Genomic DNA, 17329 nt, shown 5'->3' on the forward strand with positions numbered 1-17329 from the left:
ACTGCCCGTAGACTCAACACCTGAGACTCAACACTGCACCATAGACTGAACACTGCACCACAGACTCAACAATGCACCATAGACTCAACACTGCACCATAGACTCAACACTGCCCGTAGACTCAACACCTGAGACTCAACACTGCACCATAGACTCAACACTGCACCATAGACTCAACACTGCCCATAGACTCAACACTGCACCAGAGACTCAACACTGCATCATAGACTCAACACTCACCATAGATTCAACACTGCACCAGAGACTCAACACTGCACCACAGACTCAACAATGCACCATAGACTCAACACTGCACCATAGACTCAACACTGCCCATAGACTCAACACTGCCCATAGACTCAACACTGCACAGGAAACTCAACACTGCACCGTAGACTCAACACTGCACCATAGACTCAACACTGCCCCATAGACTCAACACTGCACCAGAGACTCAACACTGCCCATAGACTCAACACTGCACCACAGACTCAACAAAGCACCATAGACTCAACACTGCACCATAGACTCAACACTGCACCATAGACTCAAAACTGCCCGTAGACTCAGCACTGCACCATAGACTCCACACTTTCCGTAGACTCAACACCTGAGACTCAACACTGCACCATAGACTCAACACTGCACCATAGACTCAACACTGCCCATAGACTCAACACTGCACCAGAGACTCAACACTGCACCATAGACTCAACACTGCACCATAGATTCAACACTGCACCAGAGACTCAACACTGCACCACAGACTCAACAATGCACCATAGACTCAACACTGCACCATAGACTCAACACTGCCCATAGACTCAACACTGCCCATAGACTCAACACTGCACCAGAAACTCAACACTGCCCATAGACTCAACACTGCACAATAGACTCAACACTGCACCGTAGACTCAACACTGCACCATAGACTCAACACTGCCCATAGACTCAACACTGCACCGTAGACTCAACACTGCCCCGTAGACTCAACACTGCACCATAGACTCAACACTGCCCCATAGACTCAACACTGCACCAGAGACTCAACACTGCCCATAGACTCAACACTGCACCAGAGACTCAACACTGCACCATAGACTCACCACTGCCCATAGACTCAACACTGCACCATAGACTCAACACTGCACAATAAACTCAACACTGCACCATAGACTCAACACTGCTCCATAGACTCAACACTACCCATAGACTCAACACTGCCATAGACTCAACACTGCACCATAGACTTACACTGCACCATAGACTCAACACTGCACCATAGACTCACCACTGCACCACAGACTCAACACTGCACCACAAACTCAACAATGCACCATAGACTCAACACTGCACCATAGACTAAACACTGCACCATAGACTCAACACTGCCCGTAGACTCAACACTGCACCATAGACTCAACACTGCACCACAGACTCAACAATGCACCATAGACTCAACACTGCACCATAGACTCAACACTGCACCATAGACTCAACACTGCCCGTAGACTCAACACCTGAGACTCAACACTGCACCATAGACTGAACACTGCACCACAGACTCAACAATGCACCATAGACTCAACACTGCACCATAGACTCAACACTGCCCGTAGACTCAACACCTGAGACTCAACACTGCACCATAGACTCAACACTGCACCATAGACTCAACACTGCCCATAGACTCAACACTGCACCAGAGACTCAACACTGCATCATAGACTCAACACTCACCATAGATTCAACACTGCACCAGAGACTCAACACTGCACCACAGACTCAACAATGCACCATAGACTCAACACTGCACCATAGACTCAACACTGCCCATAGACTCAACACTGCCCATAGACTCAACACTGCACCAGAAACTCAACACTGCACCGTAGACTCAACACTGCACCATAGACTCAACACTGCCCCATAGACTCAACACTGCACCATAGACTCAACACTGCACCATAGACTCAACACTACCCATAGACTCAACACTGCCATAGACTCAACACTGCACCATAGACTCAACACTGCACCATAGACTCAACACTGCACCATAGACTCAACACTGCACCACAGACTCAACACTGCACCACAAACTCAACAATGCACCATAGACTCAACACTGCCCGTAGACTCAACACTGCACCATAGACTCAACACTGCCCGTAGACTCAACACCTGAGACTCAACACTGCACCATAGACTCAACTCTGCACCATAGACTCAACACTGCCCATAGACTCAACACTGCACCAGAGACTCAACACTGCACCATAGACTCAACACTGCACCATAGATTCAACTGCACCAGAGACTCAACACTGCACCACAGACTCAACAATGCACCATAGACTCAACACTGCACCATAGACTCAACACTCCCCATAGACTCAACACTGCCCATAGACTCAACACTGCACCAGAAACTCAACACTGCCCATAGACTCAACACTGCACCATAGACTCAACACTGCACCGTAGACTCAACACTGCACCATAGACTCAACACTGCCCCATAGATTCAACACTGCACCATAGACTCAACACTGCACCATAGACTCAACACTGCCCCATAGACTCAACACTGCACCATAGACTCAACACTGCACCATAGACTCAACACTGCACCATAGATTCAACTGCACCACAGACTCAACACTCCCCATAGACTCAACACTGCCCATAGACTCAACACTGCACCAGAAACTCAACACTGCCCATAGACTCAACACTGCACCATAGACTCAACACTGCACCGTAGACTCAACACTGCACCATAGACTCAACACTGCCCCATAGACTCAACACTGCACCATAGACTCAACACTGCACCATAGACTCAACACTGCCCCATAGACTCAACACTGCACCATAGACTCAACACTGCACCATAGACTCAACACTGCCCCATAGATTCAACTGCACCACAGACTCAACACTCCCCATAGACTCAACACTGCCCATAGACTCAACACTGCACCAGAAACTCAACACTGCCCATAGACTCAACACTGCCCCATAGACTCAACACTGCCCATAGACTCAACACTGCACCATAGACTCAACACCGCACCGTAGACTCAACACTGCCCCGTAGACTCAACACTGCCCCATAGACTCAACACTGCCCATAGACTCAACACTGCACCATAGACTCAACACCGCACCGTAGACTCAACACTGCCCCGTAGACTCAACACTGCCCCATAGACTCAACACTGCCCCATAGACTCAACACTGCACCAGAGACTCAACACTGCCCATAGACTCAACACTGCACCAGAGACTCAACACTGCACCATAGACTCACCACTGCCCATAGACTCAACACTGCACCATAGACTCAACACTGCACAATAAACTCAACACTGCACCATAGACTCAACACTGCCTGTAGACTCAACACTGCACCATAGACTCAACACTGCCCATAGACTCAAAACTGCCCATAGACTCAACACTGCACCAGAAACTCAACACTGCCCATAGATTCAATACTGCACAATAGACTCAACACTGCACCGTAGACTCAACACTGCACCATAGACTCAACACTGCCCATAGACTCAACACTGCACCATAGACTCAACACTGCACCGTAGAATCAACAATGCCCCGTAGACTCAACACTCCACCATAGACTCAACACTGCCCCATAGACTCAACACTGCACCAGAGACTCAACACTGCCCATAGACTCAACACTTCACCAGAGACTCAACACTGCACCATAGACTCACCACTGCCCATAGACTCAACACTGCACCATAGACTCAACACTGCACAATAAACTCAACACTGCACCATAGACTCAACACTGCACCATAGACTCAACACTACCCATAGACTCAACACTGCCATAGACTCAACACTGCACCATAGACTTACACTGCACCATAGACTCAACACTGCACCACAGACTCAACAATGCACCATAGACTCAACACTGCCCGTAGACTCAACACCTGAGACTCAACACTGCACCATAGACTCACACTGCACCATAGACTCAACACTGCACCATAGACTCAACACTACCCATAGACTCAACACTGCACCATAGACTAAACACTGCACCATAGACTCAAAACTGCCCGTAGACTCAACACTGCACCATAGACTCAACACTGCACCACAGACTCAACAATGCACCATAGACTCAACACTGCCCGTAGACTCAACACCTGAGACTCAACACTGAACCATAGACTGAACACTGCACCAGACTCAACAATGCACCATAGACTCAACACTGCACCATAGACTCAACACTGCCCGTAGACTCAACACCTGAGACTCAACACTGCACCATAGACTCAACACTGCCCGTAGACTCAACACCTGAGACTCAACACTGCACCATAGACTCAACACTGCACCAGAGACTCAACACTGCACCATAGATTCAACACTGCACCATAGACTCAACACTGCACCACAGACTCAACAATGCACCATAGACTCAACACTGCACCATAGACTCAACACTGCCCATAGACTCAACACTGCCCATAGACTCAACACTGCACCAGAAACTCAACACTGCACCGTAGACTCAACACTGCACCATAGACTCAACACTGTCCCATAGACTCAACACTGCACCAGAGACTCAACACTGCCCATAGACTCAACACTGCACCAGAGACTCAACACTGCACCATAGACTCAACACTTCACATTAAACTCAACACTGCACCATAGACTCAACACTGCACCATAGACTCAACACTACCCATAGACTCAACACTGCCATAGACTCAACACTGCACCATAGACTCAACACTGCACCATAGACTCAACACTGCACCATAGACTCAACACTGCACCACAGACTCAACACTGCACCACAAACTCAACAATGCACCATAGACTCAACACTGCCCGTAGACTCAACACTGCACCATAGACTCAACACTGCACCACAGACTCAACAAAGCACCATAGACTCAACACTGCACCATAGACTCAACACTGCCCCATAGACTCAACACTGCACCAGAGACTCAACACTGCCCATAGACTCAACACTTCACCAGAGACTCAACACTGCACCATAGACTCACCACTGCCCATAGACTCAACACTGCACCATAGACTCAACACTACACAATAAACTCAACACTGCACCATAGACTCAACACTGCACCATAGACTCAACACTACCCATAGACTCAACACTGCCATAGACTTAACACTGCACCATAGACTTACACTGCACCATAGACTCAACACTGCACCACAGACTCAACACTGCACCACAAACTCAACAATGCAACACATACTCAACACTGCACCATAGACTAAACACTGCACCATAGACTCAACACTGCCCGTAGACTCAACACTGCACCATAGACTCAACACTGCACCACAGACTCAACAATGCACCATAGACTCAACACTGCCCGTAGACTCAACACCTGAGACTCAACACTGCACCATAGACTCACACTGCACCATAGACTCAACACTGCACCATAGACTCAACACTACCCATAGACTCAACACTGCACCATAGACTAAACACTGCACCATAGACTCAAAACTGCCCGTAGACTCAACACTGCACCATAGACTCAACACTGCACCAGAGACTCAACAATGCACCATAGACTCAACACTGCCCGTAGACTCAACACCTGAGACTCAACACTGAACCATAGACTCAACACTGCACCATAGACTCAACACTGCACCACAGACTCAACAATGCACCATAGACTCAACACTGCCCGTAGACTCAACACCTGAGACTCAACACTGAACCATAGACTGAACACTGCACCAGACTCAACAATGCACCATAGACTCAACACTGCACCATAGACTCAACACTGCCCGTAGACTCAACACCTGAGACTCAACACTGCACCATAGACTCAACACTGCCCGTAGACTCAACACCTGAGACTCAACACTGCACCATAGACTCAACACTGCACCAGAGACTCAACACTGCACCATAGATTCAACACTGCACCATAGATTCAACACTGCACCATAGACTCAACACTGCACCACAGACTCAACAATGCACCATAGACTCAACACTGCACCATAGACTCAACACTGCCCATAGACTCAACACTGCCCATAGACTCAACACTGCACCAGAAACTCAACACTGCACCGTAGACTCAACACTGCACCATAGACTCAACACTGTCCCATAGACTCAACACTGCACCAGAGACTCAACACTGCCCATAGACTCAACACTGCACCAGAGACTCAACACTGCACCATAGACTCAACACTTCACATTAAACTCAACACTGCACCATAGACTCAACACTGCACCATAGACTCAACACTACCCATAGACTCAACACTGCCATAGACTCAACACTGCACCATAGACTCAACACTGCACCATAGACTCAACACTGCACCATAGACTCAACACTGCACCACAGACTCAACACTGCACCACAAACTCAACAATGCACCATAGACTCAACACTGCCCGTAGACTCAACACTGCACCATAGACTCAACACTGCACCACAGACTCAACAAAGCACCATAGACTCAACACTGCACCATAGACTCAACACTGCCCCATAGACTCAACACTGCACCAGAGACTCAACACTGCCCATAGACTCAACACTTCACCAGAGACTCAACACTGCACCATAGACTCACCACTGCCCATAGACTCAACACTGCACCATAGACTCAACACTGCACAATAAACTCAACACTGCACCATAGACTCAACACTGCACCATAGACTCAACACTACCCATAGACTCAACACTGCCATAGACTCAACACTGCACCATAGACTTACACTGCACCATAGACTCAACACTGCACCACAGACTCAACACTGCACCACAAACTCAACAATGCAACACATACTCAACACTGCACCATAGACTAAACACTGCACCATAGACTCAACACTGTACGTAGACTCAACACTGCACCATAGACTCAACACTGCACCACAGACTCAACAATGCACCATAGACTCAACACTGCCCGTAGACTCAACACCTGAGACTCAACACTGCACCATAGACTCACACTGCACCATAGACTCAACACTGCACCATAGACTCAACACTACCCATAGACTCAACACTGCACCATAGACTAAACACTGCACCATAGACTCAAAACTGCCCGTAGACTCAACACTGCACCATAGACTCAACACTGCACCAGAGACTCAACAATGCACCATAGACTCAACACTGCCCGTAGACTCAACACCTGAGACTCAACACTGAACCATAGACTGAACACTGCACCACAGACTCAACAATGCACCATAGACTCAACACTGCACCATAGACTCAACACTGCCCGTAGACTCAACACCTGAGACTCAACACTGCACCATAGACTCAACACTGCCCGTAGACTCAACACCTGAGACTCAACACTGCACCATAGACTCAACACTGCACCAGAGACTCAACACTGCACCATAGATTCAACACTGCACCATAGATTCAACACTGCACCATAGACTCAACACTGCACCACAGACTCAACAATGCACCATAGACTCAACACTGCACCATAGACTCAACACTGCCCATAGACTCAACACTGCCCATAGACTCAACACTGCACCAGAAACTCAACACTGCACCGTAGACTCAACACTGCACCATAGACTCAACACTGTCCCATAGACTCAACACTGCACCAGAGACTCAACACTGCCCATAGACTCAACACTGCACCAGAGACTCAACACTGCACCATAGACTCAACACTTCACATTAAACTCAACACTGCACCATAGACTCAACACTGCACCATAGACTCAACACTACCCATAGACTCAACACTGCCATAGACTCAACACTGCACCATAGACTCAACACTGCACCATAGACTCAACACTGCACCATAGACTCAACACTGCACCACAGACTCAACACTGCACCACAAACTCAACAATGCACCATAGACTCAACACTGCCCGTAGACTCAACACTGCACCATAGACTCAACACTGCACCACAGACTCAACAAAGCACCATAGACTCAACACTGCACCATAGACTCAACACTGCACCATAGACTCAACACTGCCCGTAGACTCAGCACTGCACCATAGACTCCACACTTCCCGTAGACTCAACACCTGAGACTCAACACTGCACCATAGACTCAACACTGCACCATAGACTCAACACTGCCCATAGACTCAACACTGCACCAGAGACTCAACACTGCACCATAGACTCAACACTGCACCATAGATTCAACACTGCACCAGAGACTCAACACTGCACCACAGACTCAACAATGCACCATAGACTCAACACTGCACCATAGACTCAACACTCCCCATAGACTCAACACTGCCCATAGACTCAACACTGCACCAGAAACTCAACACTGCCCATAGACTCAACACTGCACCATAGACTCAACACTGCACCGTAGACTCAACACTGCACCATAGACTCAACACTGCCCCATAGACTCAACACTGCACCATAGACTCAACACTGCACCATAGACTCAACACTGCCCCATAGACTCAACACTGCACCATAGACTCAACACTGCACCATAGACTCAACACTGCACCATAGACTCAACACTGCACCATAGACTCAACACTGCCCCATAGACTCAACACTGCCCATAGACTCAACACTGCACCATAGACTCAACACCGCACCGTAGACTCAACACTGCCCCGTAGACTCAACACTGCCCCATAGACTCAACACTGCCCAATAGACTCAACACCGCACCAGAGACTCAACACTGCCCGTAGACTCAACACTGCACCATAGACTCAACACTGCACCACAGACTCAACAATGCACCATAGACTCAACACTGCCCGTAGACTCAACACCTGAGACTCAACACTGCACCATAGACTCACACTGCACCATAGACTCAACACTGCACCATAGACTCAACACTACCCATAGACTCAACACTGCACCATAGACTAAACACTGCACCATAGACTCAAAACTGCCCGTAGACTCAACACTGCACCATAGACTCAACACTGCACCAGAGACTCAACAATGCACCATAGACTCAACACTGCCCGTAGACTCAACACCTGAGACTCAACACTGAACCATAGACTGAACACTGCACCACAGACTCAACAATGCACCATAGACTCAACACTGCACCATAGACTCAACACTGCCCGTAGACTCAACACCTGAGACACAACACTGCACCATAGACTCAACACTGCCCGTAGACTCAACACCTGAGACTCAACACTGCACCATAGACTCAACACTGCACCAGAGACTCAACACTGCACCATAGATTCAACACTGCACCATAGATTCAACACTGCACCATAGACTCAACACTGCACCACAGACTCAACAATGCACCATAGACTCAACACTGCACCATAGACTCAACACTGCCCATAGACTCAACACTGCCCATAGACTCAACACTGCACCAGAAACTCAACACTGCACCGTAGACTCAACACTGCACCATAGACTCAACACTGTCCCATAGACTCAACACTGCACCAGAGACTCAACACTGCCCATAGACTCAACACTGCACCAGAGACTCAACACTGCACCATAAACTCAACACTTCACATTAAACTCAACACTGCACCATAGACTCAACACTGCACCATAGACTCAACACTACCCATAGACTCAACACTGCCATAGACTCAACACTGCACCATAGACTCAACACTGCACCATAGACTCAACACTGCACCATAGACTCAACACTGCACCACAGACTCAACACTGCACCACAAACTCAACAATGCACCATAGACTCAACACTGCCCGTAGACTCAACACTGCACCATAGACTCAACACTGCACCACAGACTCAACAAAGCACCATAGACTCAACACTGCACCATAGACTCAACACTGCACCATAGACTCAACACTGCCCGTAGACTCAGCACTGCACCATAGACTCCACACTTCCCGTAGACTCAACACCTGAGACTCAACACTGCACCGTAGACTCAACACTGCACCATAGACTCAACACTGCCCATAGACTCAACACTGCACCAGAGACTCAACACTGCACCATAGACTCAACACTGCACCATAGATTCAACACTGCACCAGAGACTCAACACTGCACCACAGACTCAACAATGCACCATAGACTCAACACTGCACCATAGACTCAACACTCCCCATAGACTCAACACTGCCCATAGACTCAACACTGCACCAGAAACTCAACACTGCCCATAGACTCAACACTGCACCATAGACTCAACACTGCACCGTAGACTCAACACTGCACCATAGACTCAACACTGCCCCATAGACTCAACACTGCACCATAGACTCAACACTGCACCATAGACTCAACACTGCCCCATAGACTCAACACTGCACCATAGACTCAACACTGCACCATAGACTCAACACTGCACCATAGACTCAACACTGCACCATAGACTCAACACTGCCCCATAGACTCAACACTGCCCATAGACTCAACACTGCACCATAGACTCAACACCGCACCGTAGACTCAACACTGCCCCGTAGACTCAACACTGCCCCATAGACTCAACACTGCCCAATAGACTCAACACCGCACCAGAGACTCAACACTGCCCATAGACTCAACACTGCACCAGAGACTGAACACTGCACCATAGACTCACCACTGCCCATAGACTCAACACTGCACCATAGACTCAAAACTGCACAATAAACTCAACACTCCACCATAGACTCAACACTGCCCATAGACTCAAAACTGCCCATAGACTCAACACTGCACCAGAAACTCAACACTGCCCATAGACTCAACACTGCACAATAGACTCAACACTGCACCGTAGACTCAACACTGCACCATAGACTCAACACTGCCCATAGACTGAACACTGCATCATAGACTCAACACTGCACCGTAGACTCAACACTGCCCCGTAGACTCAACACTGCACCATAGACTCAACACTGCCCCATAGACTCAACACTGCACCAGAGACTCAACACTGCCCATAGACTCAACACTGCACCAGAGACTCAACACTGCACCATAGACTCACCACTGCCCATAGACTTAACACTTCACCATAGACTCAACACTGCACAATAAACTCAACACTGCACCATAGACTCAACACTGCCTGTAGACTCAACACTGCACCATAGACTCAACACTGCCCATAGACTCAAAACTGCCCATAGACTCAACACTGCACCAGAAACTCAACACTGCCCATAGACTCAACACTGCACAATAGACTCAACACTGCACCGTAGACTCAACACTGCACCATAGTCTCAACACTGCCCATAGATTCAACACTGCACCATAGACTCAACACTGCACCGTAGACTCAACACTGCCCCGTAGACTCAACACTGCACCATAGACTCAACACTGCCCGTAGACTCAACACTGCACCATAGACTCAACACTGCACCACAGACTCAATAATGCACCATAGACTCAACACTGCACCATAGACTCAACACTGCACCATAGACTCAACACTGCCCGTAGACTCAACACTGCACCATAGACTCTACACTTCCCGTAGACTCAACACCTGAGACTCAACACTGCACCATAGACTCAACACTGCACCATAGACTCAACACTGCCCATAGACTCAACACTGCACCAGAGACTCAACACTGCACCATAGACTCAACACTGCACCATAGACTCAACACTGCACCATAGACTCAACACTGCACCATAGACTCAACACTGCACCATAGACTCAACACTGCACCACAGACTCAACACTGCACCAAAAACTCAACAATGCACCATAGACTCAACACTGCCCGTAGACTCAACACTGCACCATAGACTCAACACTGCACCACAGACTCAACAAAGCACCATAGACTCAACACTGCACCATAGACTCAACACTGCACCATAGACTCAACACTGCCCGTAGACTCAGCACTGCACCATAGACTCCACACTTCCCGTAGACTCAACACCTGAGACTCAACACTGCACCATAGACTCAACACTGCACCATAGACTCAACACTGCCCATAGACTCAACACTGCACCAGAGACTCAACACTGCACCATAGACTCAACACTGCACCATAGATTCAACACTGCACCAGAGACTCAACACTGCACCACAGACTCAACAATGCACCATAGACTCAACACTGCACCATAGACTCAACACTCCCCATAGACTCAACACTGCCCATAGACTCAACACTGCACCAGAAACTCAACACTGCCCATAGACTCAACACTGCACCATAGACTCAACACTGCACCGTAGACTCAACACTGCACCATAGACTCAACACTGCCCCATAGACTCAACACTGCACCATAGACTCAACACTGCCCCATAGACTCAACACTGCACCATAGACTCAACACTGCACCATAGACTCAACACTGCACCATAGACTCAACACTGCACCATAGACTCAACACTGCCCCATAGACTCAACACTGCCCATAGACTCAACACTGCACCATAGACTCAACACCGCACCGTAGACTCAACACTGCCCCGTAGACTCAACACTGCCCCATAGACTCAACACTGCCCAATAGACTCAACACCGCACCAGAGACTCAACACTGCCCATAGACTCAACACTGCACCAGAGACTGAACACTGCACCATAGACTCACCACTGCCCATAGACTCAACACTGCACCATAGACTCAAAACTGCACAATAAACTCAACACTCCACCATAGACTCAACACTGCCCATAGACTCAAAACTGCCCATAGACTCAACACTGCACCAGAAACTCAACACTGCCCATAGACTCAACACTGCACAATAGACTCAACACTGCACCGTAGACTCAACACTGCACCATAGACTCAACACTGCCCATAGACTGAACACTGCATCATAGACTCAACACTGCACCATAGACTCAACACTGCCCCATAGACTCAACACTGCACCAGAGACTCAACACTGCCCATAGACTCAACACTGCACCAGAGACTCAACACTGCACCATAGACTCACCACTGCCCATAGACTTAACACTTCACCATAGACTCAACACTGCACAATAAACTCAACACTGCACCATAGACTCAACACTGCCTGTAGACTCAACACTGCACCATAGACTCAACACTGCCCATAGACTCAAAACTGCCCATAGACTCAACACTGCACCAGAAACTCAACACTGCCCATAGACTCAACACTGCACAATAGACTCAACACTGCACCGTAGACTCAACACTGCACCATAGTCTCAACACTGCCCATAGATTCAACACTGCACCATAGACTCAACACTGCACCGTAGACTCAACACTGCCCCGTAGACTCAACACTGCACCATAGACTCAACACTGCCCGTAGACTCAACACTGCACCATAGACTCAACACTGCACCACAGACTCAATAATGCACCATAGACTCAACACTGCACCATAGACTCAACACTGCACCATAGACTCAACACTGCCCGTAGACTCAACACTGCACCATAGACTCTACACTTCCCGTAGACTCAACACCTGAGACTCAACACTGCACCATAGACTCAACACTGCACCATAGACTCAACACTGCCCATAGACTCAACACTGCACCAGAGACTCAACACTGCACCATAGACTCAACACTGCACCATAGACTCAACACTGCACCATAGACTCAACACTGCACCATAGACTCAACACTGCACCATAGACTCAACACTGCACCACAGACTCAACACTGCACCACAAACTCAACAATGCACCATAGACTCAACACTGCCCGTAGACTCAACACTGCACCATAGACTCAACACTGCACCACAGACTCAACAAAGCACCATAGACTCAACACTGCACCATAGACTCAACACTGCACCATAGACTCAACACTGCCCGTAGACTCAGCACTGCACCATAGACTCCACACTTCCCGTAGACTCAACACCTGAGACTCAACACTGCACCATAGACTCAACACTGCACCATAGACTCAACACTGCCCATAGACTCAACACTGCACCAGAGACTCAACACTGCACCATAGACTCAACACTGCACCATAGATTCAACACTGCACCAGAGACTCAACACTGCACCACAGACTCAACAATGCACCATAGACTCAACACTGCACCATAGACTCAACACTCCCCATAGACTCAACACTGCCCATAGACTCAACACTGCACCAGAAACTCAACACTGCCCATAGACTCAACACTGCACCATAGACTCAACACTGCACCGTAGACTCAACACTGCACCATAGACTCAACACTGCCCCATAGACTCAACACTGCACCATAGACTCAACACTGCACCATAGACTCAACACTGCCCCATAGACTCAACACTGCACCATAGACTCAACACTGCACCATAGACTCAACACTGCACCATAGACTCAACACTGCACCATAGACTCAACACTGCCCCATAGACTCAACACTGCCCATAGACTCAACACTGCACCATAGACTCAACACCGCACCGTAGACTCAACACTGCCCCGTAGACTCAACACTGCCCCATAGACTCAACACTGCCCAATAGACTCAACACCGCACCAGAGACTCAACACTGCCCATAGACTCAACACTGCACCAGAGACTGAACACTGCACCATAGACTCACCACTGCCCATAGACTCAACACTGCACCATAGACTCAAAACTGCACAATAAACTCAACACTCCACCATAGACTCAACACTCCCCATAGACTCAAAACTGCCCATAGACTCAACACTGCACCAGAAACTCAACACTGCCCATAGACTCAACACTGCACAATAGACTCAACACTGCACCGTAGACTCAACACTGCACCATAGACTCAACACTGCCCATAGACTGAACACTGCATCATAGACTCAACACTGCACCGTAGACTCAACACTGCCCCGTAGACTCAACACTGCACCATAGACTCAACACTGCCCCATAGACTCAACACTGCACCAGAGACTCAACACTGCCCATAGACTCAACACTGCACCAGAGACTCAACACTGCACCATAGACTAACCACTGCCCATAGACTTAACACTTCACCATAGACTCAACACTGCACAATAAACTCAACACTGCACCATAGACTCAACACTGCCTGTAGACTCAACACTGCACCATAGACTCAACACTGCCCATAGACTCAAAACTGCCCATAGACTCAACACTGCACCAGAAACTCAACACTGCCCATAGACTCAACACTGCACAATAGACTCAACACTGCACCGTAGACTCAACACTGCACCATAGTCTCAACACTGCCCATAGATTCAACACTGCACCATAGACTCAACACTGCACCGTAGACTCAACACTGCCCCGTAGACTCAACACTGCACCATAGACTCAACACTGCCCGTAGACTCAACACTGCACCATAGACTCAACACTGCACCACAGACTCAATAATGCACCATAGACTCAACACTGCACCATAGACTCAACACTGTACCATAGACTCAACACTGCCCGTAGACTCAACACTGCACCATAGACTCTACACTTCCCGTAGACTCAACACCTGAGACTCAACACTGCACCATAGACTCAACACTGCACCATAGACTCAACACTGCCCATAGACTCAACACTGCACCAGAGACTCAACACTGCACCATAGACTCAACACTGCACCATAGACTCAACACTGCACCATAGACTCAACACTGCACCAGAGACTCAACACTGCACCATAGACTCAACACTGCACCATAGATTCAACACTGCACCAGAGACTCAACACTGCACCACAGACTCAACAATGCACCATAGACTCAACACTGCACCATAGACTCAACACTGCCCATAGACTCAACACTGCCTGTAGACTCAACACTGCACCATAGACTCAACACTGCCCATAGACTCAACACTGCCCATAGACTCAACACTGCCCATAGACTCAACACCGCACCATAGACTCAACACTGCCCCATAGACTTAACACTGCACGATAGACTCAACACTGCCTGTAGACTCAACACTGCACCATAGACTCAACACTGCCCATAGACTCAACACTGCCCATAGACTCAACACTGCACCAGAGACTCAACACTGCACCATAGACTCAACACTGCACCATAGATTCAACACTGCACCAGAGACTCAACACTGCACCACAGACTCAACAATGCACCATAGACTCAACACTGCACCATAGACTCAACACTGCCCATAGACTCAACACTGCACTATAGACTCAACACTGCCCCATAGACTCAACACTGCCCATAGACTCAACACTGCACCATAGACTCAACACCGCACCGTAGACTCAACACTGCCCCATAGACTCCACACTGCACGATAGACTCAACACTGCCTGTAGACTCAACACTGCACCATAGACTCAACACTGCCCATAGACTCAACACTGCCCATAGACTCAACACTGCACCAGAGACTCAACACTGCACCATAGACTCAACACTGCACCATAGACTCAACACTGCACCATAGATTCAACACTGCACCAGAGACTCAACACTGCACCATAGACTCAACACTGCACCATAGACTCAACACTGCACCATAGATTCAACACTGCACCAGAGACTCAACACTGCACCACAGACTCAACAATGCACCATAGACTCAACACTGCATGATAGACTCAACACTGCCCATAGACTCAACACTGCACCATAGACTCAACACTGCACCGTAGACTCAACACTGCCCCATAGACTCAACACTGCCCCATAGACTCAACACTGCACCATAGACTCAACACTGCACCATAGACTCAACACTGCCCCATAGACTCAACACTGCCCCATAGACTCAACACTGCACCATAGACTCAACACTGCACCATAGACTCAACACTGCACTATAGACTCAACACTGCACTATAGACTCAACACTGCCCCATAGACTCAACACTGCCCATAGACTCAACACTGCACCATAGACTCAACACCGCACCGTAGACTCAACACTGCCCCGTAGACTCAACACTGCACCATAGACTCAACACTGCCCCATAGACTCAACACTGCACGATAGACTCAACACTGCCTGTAGACTCAACACTGCACCATAGACTCAACACTGCACCATAGATTCAACACTGCACCAGAGACTCAACACTGCACCACAGACTCAACAATGCACCATAGACTCAACACTGCACCATAGACTCAACACTGCCCATAGATTCAACACTGCCCATAGACTCAACACTGCACCAGAAACTCAACACTGCCCATAGACTCAACACTGCACCATAGACTCAACACTGCACCGTAGACTCAACACTGCCCCATAGACTCAACACTGCACCATAGACTCAACACTGCACCATAGACTCAACACTGCCCCATAGACTCAACACTGCACCATAGACTCAACACTGCACCAT

The 17329-nt window shown here is 48.6% G+C and overlaps 1 protein-coding gene across 1 annotated transcript in view; it reads right to left on the bottom strand.

The window, feature by feature from the left end:
- LOC116938463 (fibroblast growth factor 14-like) overlaps nucleotides 1-17329 on the bottom strand; it is a 557958-nt gene that overhangs the window by 230597 nt on the left and 310032 nt on the right. The window lies entirely within an intron of this gene.

This window comes from Petromyzon marinus, chromosome 67 (assembly GCF_048934315.1).
Source record: "Petromyzon marinus isolate PM22_M1 ecotype Great Lakes invasive population chromosome 67, UKy_Petmar_22M1.pri1.0, whole genome shotgun sequence".
Lineage (NCBI taxonomy): Eukaryota > Metazoa > Chordata > Hyperoartia > Petromyzontiformes > Petromyzontidae > Petromyzon > Petromyzon marinus.